At 40.8% G+C, this 11,214-nt stretch overlaps 1 protein-coding gene across 1 annotated transcript in view; it reads right to left on the bottom strand.

Moving 5' to 3' along the window:
* Positions 1–9,049, bottom strand: part of ARNTL (aryl hydrocarbon receptor nuclear translocator like) — a 48,077-nt gene extending 39,028 nt beyond the window's left edge. Inside the window, exon 1 of the mRNA XM_029284875.1 lies at positions 9,030–9,049. The gene's annotated coding sequence lies outside the window, so the exon portion shown is untranslated. The remainder of the gene's footprint in view (positions 1–9,029) is intronic.
* Between the last annotated feature and the right edge of the window lie 2,165 nt (positions 9,050–11,214).

The following is an 11,214-nucleotide window of genomic DNA, read 5'->3' as shown; positions in this document are numbered from 1 at the left end:
TATAGCAGAGAAGTCACTACATTGCCAGAACAGTACCAAAATAAATCCCCCAGGGAAACAGAGTTAGTTCTGTGCATTTTCTACTTCAGCAGGTTGTCATAAACATTCCATATTTCACACATAATCCACATTCCATGGGTTGAATTTCTTATAAACACAGATTATCAGGACTCTCCATAAAAGAAAAAGAGAGATAAAACCAAAGCTATACTACAACAAACTGTAATATATCTACACTTCCAAAGTGCATACTATGTGTAGCTACGGAGCTGTTATGTACTAAATCAAACATTACAATTAACAATGGCCTTATCATCTTTATTTTTATTGGCTTAAGCAAAACAAGAATGGTATTTTTTAAGAGGCAAAGCAACATTAATTGCATACAGATTATGCTTATCAAGTGGTCAATAAAATAGCAAATAATCTGTAATAAATGGCAATAATAATTCATACGTGCCTCATAACAACTGCTTGTCCTTCCAAAAAAAAACCCTAATGAATCATTATTTCTACTATTTCAACCCTATTTTAGCATTCCAGCACACAAACTACACTTCAATATATGAAAAAATGCTGTCAGTTTTAAATGTTTTAATAAATAATAAAGAATTTAATTTAGAATATATTAGGCCCATTTAATAAAGCTTCCCAAATCATCTTTCTAAATCCAGTAGGATTCATACATACATACATACAAATCTGTTTTATCCATTACTATTATACTGAAGCACATTCCTAATTTTACTTTGGGGCACAAATAAAACCTTGGGGCAGTCTCCCTCTTTCAGTCCTTACTAGTGCATGATATTGTTGTGAAAATATAATAGGGCAAACTCCACACATCTACTTTCCTCTAAGGCAGGATATAAATGTTGCAGCAAAATAAATCAAATGGATATCACTGAATGTTTGTCTTTAAAGAAGTTTTTATTTACGTTAAATAAGTAATTCCTGGAGGAGTTGTGAAAAATATAGTCCCTGAACCAAAAGCACATGGAAGAGAAAGTTATGCAAGTACTTTATTTTTCTGCCACATTAGATATGGTGCTTTGTTTGATCTTTCCTTCAAAGAGCTCAAAGCTGCATTTTAAGCTAAATAATTATCATTTTCCAGTGCCAGAATTTCGCAAGCCTTCCACTGCAGCCTTGTCACATGATGCCTTTTAAGTAATTGGAACTAAATTTCTTATTACTAAATTGCAAGCCAGAATAAATATTGTTCCTATTAACCTCAGTGGGAATATGACTTGTAGTAATCTTCAAAAAAAGTCGTTAAGATCCACTTGAGGTCAGCTCCGTTTGAAATCTGAAGATTTTCTTCCAAGTAGGTAGTCTGAATTGTATGATGTATATTGTATTTAAGTTTTGTCTATGAATAAGCTTCACTGAACTGTGACTGAAGTTACAAGAACTTTATAACTGTTAATGCCATTCATTGATAATATTGTTTGCTTCAGGATAAGCATAATGGCATAGTTCCTACTAGAAATCAACTAGAACACTACAGCGTGGCATCAAACCAATATCACAAGTTGTTCCAGCTTGTACAGCTGACTTGGGAAACATCTTAGGGCTGTTGAAATTCTTAATACCAAGCTTCTCAAATAGCATGAGGTTGAAAAGGTTATAATGTTTATGTACAGCACCTAAAACCTATTCAAGTTGCATGTGAAAAAAGAACTGGAAGTGGCTTGTTGTTTCAATACAAACAAAAAAACAAAAATCCCGCCCCTTGGCTATAGTCAAGTCATAAAAGCAATAAAACACAACTGCTCATTCAGCAAATCTTTTTCTCCAGGTGTGTAATATAAATAAACGAGAAATTATTCTTTGAATATTATCTCGCCTTTTTGAAATGGCATGGAGTGTCATAATACTAAACTGGGAAAAAAAACAGGAAAAAGTAATGGCAAAAGCTTTGTTGACACATTTATGTAAATCAAATTAATACATGATCAACATGAATGCTCCTGCAGTTAAAGGTTCTCTGTTACAATGAATCAAGATATAAAGACATTCACTGTAGGCAGTCACTATCCAATGATATTTTAAGATATAAATACTGAAGAAGGAAGCACAGCTGGAATTGCTGACAATGAGAAATAACAACTAATTTTTGGAATTCTGTACATAAAAAAGAGATGTGCGTCAGTGACAGTTTAATCATACTAAGTATGTACCTACAGATATTCAGACTCAGGGGATGTGAGAAATTACTGATTTTCCCCCCATTTACTTCAGTAGGTTATTACCTTTTCCTCTCATTTGTAAATGTGGAGGAGGTATTTTTTTTATCTTTTCAAATATGTCCATTTATATATTGTATTCTCTTTAGTTCCAAGCAGAACTCTGAACTATGCCAGGGGCTACTTTATACTGTTTTCTATAGAGTATTGTGTAATAGGTTAAGGTCACTAATGCAATACATTTTTGCTATTTTCTTCATATAATAGCCTATAACCTACTGGTTGTTAGCAGAATAGATGAAATACTTTCAAAATATATAACTACATTCAAGTAAAGAGATTTATTTACAGACAAACTTCCCATCACACTCAGAAATCTGATGTATTTGTATTCAAAAATAGAATTGATTTTTACTTAAGTAGGCACAAAAAAAATGTAGCCTTAGTCGCTACTATATATAATCTGCCATTTCTGTTATCTGAAAGGACCTAATAGATTGGTCAGGCAACTGATGGGCCATTTTGAGTCCCAGAGGTAGCTTAGGGTTTTATCAGACAGTTTGGCTGAGACTTAGGGTTCAGCCTGACATAAGCATGTGACTGACACCCTGGATCAGACTGCTCCTATGCAGCCTCTTTCTGTGCATCAATCCAAGGGTCCTCCATGATTTTCTGAGGAGTTCCAGGAGATGAAATGCTAGAAGTGATGCCTGAAGTACTGTTTGAGAAAGTCAAAGAGTATATCCGACCAAACAGAAGTGGAAGCCTACATCACGGTGATAAGGGTAGTGAAAAGTTGCTATTCTTCCACCCTGTTGCATCTCCCGATAGCTATCCAATGGCCTTGTTTAAGGTAAGCTGTTCAGGGGGTGGGGAATGCATAGAATCATCTGCAAAGCCACCCTGAGGAATATTCCTGCAACTTGGCAGACAAAATCTCTCAAGAGTTAGATTCTGACTAGGCAAGTTCAAGGGGCAATCTTGCGATGTTATTTGGACTGAATTTGATTCTGTTATACCAAGAAAGTGGATAAGTTTTTTTCTGTTTGTTCAGCCATCTGTTTGTTAGACACTGGCTCTCCTGGGTTATTAAAGCAGTCTGGGAGATGACTAACAATGGTGGTTTCAACATCTTTGAGAGAGGGGATGTTCCTCTCACACCTGAAGGAAACAGTGGTACACCCCCTCTTCAAGAGGTCATCACTGGATCCTTCCCTGTTGGAGAATTATTGGCCAGTTTCCAATCTTCTCTTCTTGAAGAAGGTAGTAGAAAAGCTGGCTGGATGACAGCTACAGAGGTTCTTGCAGGAAACAGATTATCTGGACCATTTCAGTCTGATTTTAGGCCAGGATCCAGTACAGAGACAGCTCTGTTCACACTTGATGACTTTTGGCAGAGCAGCATGAGGATGATGCATCCTTCCTAGTGCTTCTTGATCTTGCAGAGGCTTTCAATACTGTTGACCATAGTATCCTTCTGTCCTGGCTGTACAGTTTAGAAATGGCAGGCACTGTGTTCCATTGGTTCACATTCTTCCTCAGTAGTTGGTGGGGGGTGGAGAAGAGATCACGCCTGTGGCCTCTTATGTGGAATGCTTCAAGTCTCTTCCCTCTTCTGTTCAACGTCTACATAAAACCACTGGATGAGATCATCCACTAGTGCAGAGGTCCCCAACCTTTTGGGTACCAGGGACCGGTTCCATGGAGAGAGATTTTTCCGCGGGCCAGAGGATGCGTGGTTTTGTGTGCTGCCTACATCCCATGGATGGGGCTTTGCTTGTTTGTGTGGACCAGTTGCTGGCATGCTGCGGCCCGGTATCGGTCCACAGACCAGGGGTTGGAGACCCCTGCACTAATGTGGAGTTCTGTATTATCAGTATACTGATGATACTTAGATCTACACTACAACCCTGAGCTGCACAGGTGAACCTGTCAATGTACTGACCGAGTGTCTGGGGGATATTTGGATCTGGATGGAGCAGACCTCAGCTCTATCCTAACATGACTAAGTTACTGTTGCTGTTGGACCCCCAGGGTTTGGAATGTTACTACTGGTAGTCTTGGATGGGGCTGTACTTCCCCTTTCGTGACTAGTGGGCAACTTGGGTGTCCTTCTGAACTTGCAGTTACTGCTCAAAAACAGTTTTGAGAATATCTAGTGAAACATATTACAGTAGTAATTAAAAAATCCTTAGGTGTCATAGTTTGGGCTCAATATACTTCCATCTTTCTCACACAATGGACAAAAAGTTGACCAAAACAATCTTAAACCTAGATTACTTCAGTGCATAATTTCAACAATCACCCCTATTCCAAATCATGAATATTTTATGAAGCAATATAAAATTTCAGCTATGCTAAAAGTTTGATAATTTAAGTAATTACATTATATTTATTTGCTGTATTTCATTCTAACTTATAAACCCAGAATTTGAGCAGGTTTAATTAAAATTGTTGTTTGAAAGTAATACAACTACAACAAATAATATGTTAGTCATAATGTCAAGGTTATCTTCCTTTATTTGAACATAGTCTTGAACACACTTCCTTGCAAGTAATTAACACTAATTTTAGTACAGGTACATTTCTAATGATGAGTTTATACCAGAAGCCTATGCATAAAAAAATTATCATATGAGATTCAGTATCTAGATGAAATGTCTTAAAGCAGAGTTTTAATTGCAGAAATATTGTATTTTCTTAGCACTCAGATTAAAATATTTTATGAAATGTTTTTAATCTGAACAAGCATATTCAGGATCCTATTATGTGGGAAGTGGAAGAATAGCTTGGGTGCTTACTGGATATTGTCAGTGAGAAGAAGTAATGAAAACAATGCACTTGGCCCCACAGCTACAATACTTTTGAAATATATGTTGGGGGGAGTGGGTGTTTCTCTTTAAAAAACACCCACCCACTAATTGCTTGTCATGTGCCTGGCATTTTAAAAACTATATTTTGTGGGTCATTATCTACAACAGAGTCGTGTACATTTTTATTCAAAACTAAATTTCAGTTAAATTCACTGGGAAATTAATTGTGTCAAGAGCTACAATAATAGCATTCTTGTCTGATAGCTAGCATCTAGTACAGCGGTTCTCAACCTATGGGTCGTGACCCCATTTGGGGTCGATCGACCATTTCACGGGGGTCGCCAAGCAAGGCTGTCCGCCATTTTTTCCCCCTTTTCCGGCGGGTGCCTTACCTCCCTTGAGCTGGGCCAGCTGGTGGTCGGCCTGCTCCGTCTCTGCCACTTGCTAGCTACGCCTCGGCCGGCGCAGGGGGCGGAACCACGCATGCGCAGCGCTCCCGGGCAGGGAAAGTCCTCAACTTACGACCGGTTGGGTAGTCCTCGACTTACGACCGGTTTAGTCCTCGACGTACGACCGGTTTAGTCCTTGACTTACGATCGGTTGGGGGTCGCGGCATTAAAAAGGTTGAGAACCACTGATCTAGTACTATGCTATATATTAAAGCTGTGTTTAATCTTTAACTGAGCAAAATGGTACATCATGGGACAACAAGTTTTGATCCAAGGTACCTCAAATGGGCTAACTTATAGAACGTATCCAAAATCGGGGACCCATGACTCTTATGGAAATGAAATTGGCCAAATTTTATAAAACATTTCCTCTGGTCAGCCCCTAATGTTGACTGTGCTATGTAGTTCAATATGGTCTATTTTTAAGGCAGATGCATCTCTAAACATTTCCCTGGCTTTTAAAGAACTTCTCTAGTGAAGGCAATATATTAGAACCTCTGCCATTGTTGAAATAATTGAGGAATCTGCCAAGGAAATATTTCTGAAACAATGGCCCAATGGGTCAAAGATTTCCTGGTATGGTATAAAGCAAAAGCTAAAGCAACCAACTTATTAATAACAATTGAATTGCAGCATGATTACTTCCATTAAAAAGAAATCCCACCAAGCTCCTTGCATTATGTGGACCCAGGATATCATATCTGTCAATAATATGATTTTTCTGCTTAGAAAAGATCTTGCTTATAAATAAAATTGAATTCCTAACTACATGTTAAGTGTAACTGCATTTGAGGCTCCTCCTAAAATTCTTTGTCTGAACAACTTGGAGAGCAAGATAGACAAGGACATATTTTGTGATGTCTGTTTCCAAAACTCACATTATTATACATTTGCCCCCAGAAGTGAAGCTATTGGGTATGGCATATTAATAATCAAAAGAACTTCTTTGGTTGGAATTATATTCTAGTCCCACAATGCTAGTGAGTGTGGGTTTACTCCCTATTTATATACAATAGCTTGCCCTGCCAGTATTCATGGGGGTTATGGTTTTCTCCCTGGCATTTCTTGATTAGTGTACTGTTTGCTGGTTGATGTTTGTCCAGTGTTAATCCCCACTTATCTAAGGTAGGGGCTGATAGCCGGAGAGGATGTGTTTTGGTCTTTTCATTTCCTTCTTAGCTTATTATTGAATGGTGTGTAAAAGTGATTTATCTTTATGTATCTATTGATGACTAATGGCAGGGAAGGACAAGCTATTTTATATAAACAGGGAACATATCAACACTCACTAGCAGTGATGTTACCTGGTGGGCAAGCAAACAAGCATGCTTAGATTCGTGGAGACTCTGAGGTGTTACTTCTGTAATAAATGTCAACGGAACTCATAAGTACATACACCTTCTTTTAAGTAGATTTTCTCGGATTGTATTTTCTCCTCTGTCCCTCCCTCCCTCCCCCTCCCCCTCTCCCTCCCTCCCTCCCCCTCTCTCTCTCTCTCTCTCTCTCTCTCTCTCTCTCTCTCTCTCTCTCTCTTGCAAGAAAACTCTTAGAATGTGAGAAAAAAGAGTATTTCATACATAGCAAACAAAGAGGAAATTGATGTTTCTGTATTATCACTTTAAAAAGAGATACAGGTCCTTAAGAACACTCGGGAAAAACAAGTCCAAACTACTAATGATGTTACTTAGTTGAGTATGAAACACCTGCAAGCAACTACACTCAGAAAGCACCAAACACTCCAAAGTTCAGACTATTTAGACATCAAGATTAGACTTCAAATTATTATGTTATCTTAACCTTTAAAAGCTCATCCTGTCAATAAATTTCAAGTGCAATGCTTAAATAAGGAAGTAAGCCTCATTAAGCAGTCGGAATTCCTCCAAATACATAAAAATACATTTGTTAGGCTAATGTTATGATAGAAATTTCTTAAATAGTAATGCAATAATTTTCTTTTTTTCCATTCTAGATATTTTAATGCCCTCAAGTTTTTTTTAAAAAATATTTTAACAGCATGTTTGGGGCTTTACTTTTTAAACCAAGTTCATTCAGTCTTTATTTCAGCATGAGGCTAAAATGAGGTAACTTTATGCTCAGTGATACCATGAAATATATATAATTTGCATCAAGATCTGCATTAAAGAAGGGATGGAATATTGCGTGATAAGTTGTGTCAAGTTTTTTAAAAAATGTGATTGTGACAGGCACACGCTAAAAGCAAGAACCACATGTAAAACATACACGCATTCTTCATTAAACTGTTAAAATGTCTACTTCAGAACAACATTTTATCAATTGGAACATTATGAGATTTACTCATAAATCTAAACCAGCAAAGACTCCATTAACACGTAGCTGACATTTCTTTTCACAGGAAAAAACAAAGCATCAGAATCCAGAAAAGTGACTCATATGTCCAATTACCAGAAAGTTATGTCCAGATGAAAATCAGCAGGACTTCACTCTCAATATTGTAAACAGGTTTCCTTCCTAGGGAAACAGGGCCCGTTCAATCTTTTCTCTTTCCTCGACTCTCCCCGTGTTTTGCCTCTAACATGCGTAAGAATTATTAACTCATAACATTTGCCGTAATTTCCACACCGAAACATTAACGCGAAAAGGTCGTTCGTTACAGCTTTCCTAGAAGCCGAGTTTTCAACAAGTGCGTTTCCCAAAATAAAGAAAAGAGGGAAAGGGGGCAAGTAAGTAAACCGGAGGAGGGGAGGGGGGAGGCGGAGGAGAGTGACAAGTCCCGATGTCAAGTTCCATCCCAGGTACATCGGAGACCGGATTTTTTTTATTTGAAAGAAATCCCATTTAAAAAACCCCCAAAAAAACCCCACGGCACGGAACTTGCCACTGCAAGGCTCCAGGTTTTTTAAGGACAACCCTATGTAAATAAACGCTGTTTCCTGCTCTCCAATCGAGAGGAAGAGCATCTAATTTCACTTCCACATCTCTCCTGACCAAATGCCCCGCGATATATAACCCAGGGACAATTCTTTCAATCCGAAGTATTGATTGATCTTCCTTCCACTCTCCCCAAACCTTTCCTGAGTGGGGCGCCCCGTTCATGCCGCCGGAGACCCCCAAGGAGGAAACGTCTCTCGCCCCCCCCGTCATTCCCAAGAAGGGGAGGTGGAGGCAGTGGGAGCCCCCCCAGCCCCCCCCCAAAAAGGCTCGCCGCACATGAAGCCTTACCCAGAAACTTGAAGCCCTTTCTCATGCCCTCCTCGATTCTCCCGTTCGTAGGCTGGCACCCACCCGCTAAACCCATAAACAACGTGCCTATTACAAACCAGCGCTCGCTCGCTCGCTCGCTTCCTCCGCCCACCTGTCCAGGCAGAAGACCGAAGCGGAATGCAGCCGGCGCGGGAACCACCTCGGCAGAAGTCTCCCTCCCTCCCCAACCTGCCGGGGGGACGTTCCAGAAGAGGAATCCCCTTCGTCGCGCGCGGGCATCCAAGGGGAATCTCCTCCACCACCTCGCCTCTCCTTCAACGCCGCCGCCGCCGCCCCGACCCTTCCCTGCCAGCCCGACTGCAGGTAGCAGCCCTCCGCCACCTCCGAGTCCTCACCGTGCTTAGAAGGACGGGGAGGGGGAATCTCAGTCCCTGGCCTCCGCTCAAAGCGGCTCGCCAGCGTAGCAAAGAAAAACGACGGCCGGCACAAGCAACCCCTATACCTGACCTACTTTCCGCCTGGCTTGCCGCTGAACGTCGCACCACTAACCTACTTTCCAGCCAATGGCTTCTCCCCCCGCATCAAGCCCCTGCCCGCCTCTTGGCCAATCGTCGAACAGAGCTTGCGCCCGCTGCCCAATCCTCCTCCAAAGACGACGCTTATGTTCCGCCTTCGATCCGGCCAACCAATCCGAGCCGTGCGGCTGAAGAGTAAACGAGTCAGAACGAGGATAACACTCTTGTTGTGCCCGTCCGCTAACGATTGTAACTTGCGAGAGAGAAGGGGAAGAGCAAGAGAGGACTGCCGCGCGGGTGCGCGTGCGTACTTGCTCTCGCTCTCGCTCCCGCCCTGCCAGTAGTTGTGTAAGTGGCTGCTTGGAACGGGCGGGACCCGGATATAAAGATTCTGAGAGCCGACCGGGATCCCCCTTCGCCCGGTGATTCCCCCTCTGGCTGTGCAGACCGGTGTTGGGTCACCCGCGTCTGCTTCTGCGTGTATTTGCTCCTTGCCGAATTCGGACCGATAATTCTATGCTTCCCTCTCCACCCAGACCTCGGGTTTTTTTTCCGCTTTTGGGGCATTGCCTCGCAGGGCAGCCGCTTTCTGTCCCCAAGCAGCATTTACTTGTGACAGATCCTAGCACCTCTGTTGTTAAATGCGGTTAGCGGCGCCTATTTGCCCGGCTGATCCCGAAAAGCAAGCAGTGTCGGATCTGGTTAGCAAGCAGTGTCGGATCTGGTTAGCAATCTGGATGAGAAGCCACCAGGAAATCCTAGGCTAGACTGGGATAGTGAAACATGTTGCAGAAGAACGCAGGAAAGTGAGGAAACAATGTGGCATTGCTACCAAAAATTGCACATTTTAGACTCCAGGAATAGACTGTAACTTGAAAGAGGCTAGCTTTTTCAAAGCTTTGGGGTAGATAATGGTAGGGGGAAATCAGTGGTATTTAGAGCTTTTCTGAATACCAGTAGACCAGCGAATGGTTTCTGACTCAACTGATTTTTAATTATAAAACCAACAGAAAGTTACCCTCCCAAATCATATTGCTGAAACAAAAACATCTTGGAATACTACGCATTCTTTAATATATTTTGTGTCAACCTCTGGTTAATCTCAGTGCCCTGGTTAAAAAAAAAAAAGTCTACAGACCAAAAGTCTATCTCTGAATTAAGGGATCCTTACAAAACCCAATTTTTATAGTCTTTTATGAGAAGTCTCCAAGTATGTGCTCTGTAACAATGTTTCCAGTATACCCCATTTCTGTGTTGATAAATCCTAGGCCTACTATAAAAAATATACACAGGAAAAATTGTATCTGGGAAAACTGACACTTAATAAAAGTGGCTTTCTTCATTGCTGATCTCCAATGCAGAGAAATTTCCATCTGCCATTAGCCTGATTGCCATTCAACTGTTCCTGGCAAATAACTTGCCCCATCAGTCTCCCAAAAAAAGGGGGGGGAGACAGTACCTAGCCCAGAGACAAAAGAATGCTTTAGTGTGAAAAAAAGTGAACTGTGAAAAGTGTTGCTTATTCCATTTTTGATAAAATTATGCTCAGTTGCCTCATTTCTTGTATGGAATTATCCTCATTTTGCTGTTTACAATTAAGCAAGCAAAACAGTCTCTCTTAAACTGAAGTCCTGCTGGTTGACTCTGATAATGAACTTTATAAATTATTTTTTCCCAACAATATACCCCCCCAGTTCCTCTTCAATATTAAAATTTTGCCATATGTGTTCAGATGACAGCTCCATAAATTTATAACCAGTCAAAGCCACACTGCCTAGTTACCTCCATGCAGAAATACTCAGTAGACAACAGTGTATATTCAAATAGACTGCTGTTTCCTGGTTGCCATATGTCAATGAGAAGAGTCACCTGGAGTGAGAAGATGCATTTGATCTAATACCTTACAGCAGGGCTTTTCAACCTTTTCACCCATTGTACCACTTTTAGGATATGGCAATATGCGAGTACCACCAGTCGCCCAGCAAGGTGTCAAAAACATGATGACCAAAAACAAAAAAAGGAAAAAAAGTGATAAAGTACAAGTAGTCCTCGACTTACTACAATT

Source organism: Protobothrops mucrosquamatus, unplaced genomic scaffold, assembly GCF_001527695.2.
Source record: "Protobothrops mucrosquamatus isolate PMUCROS unplaced genomic scaffold, P.Mucros_1.0 scaffold1047, whole genome shotgun sequence".
In the NCBI taxonomy this organism is placed as follows: Eukaryota; Metazoa; Chordata; class Lepidosauria; order Squamata; family Viperidae; genus Protobothrops; species Protobothrops mucrosquamatus.
The sequence above is the reverse complement of the archived record's forward strand: the minus strand, read 5'-3'. Positions and strand labels throughout refer to the sequence as shown.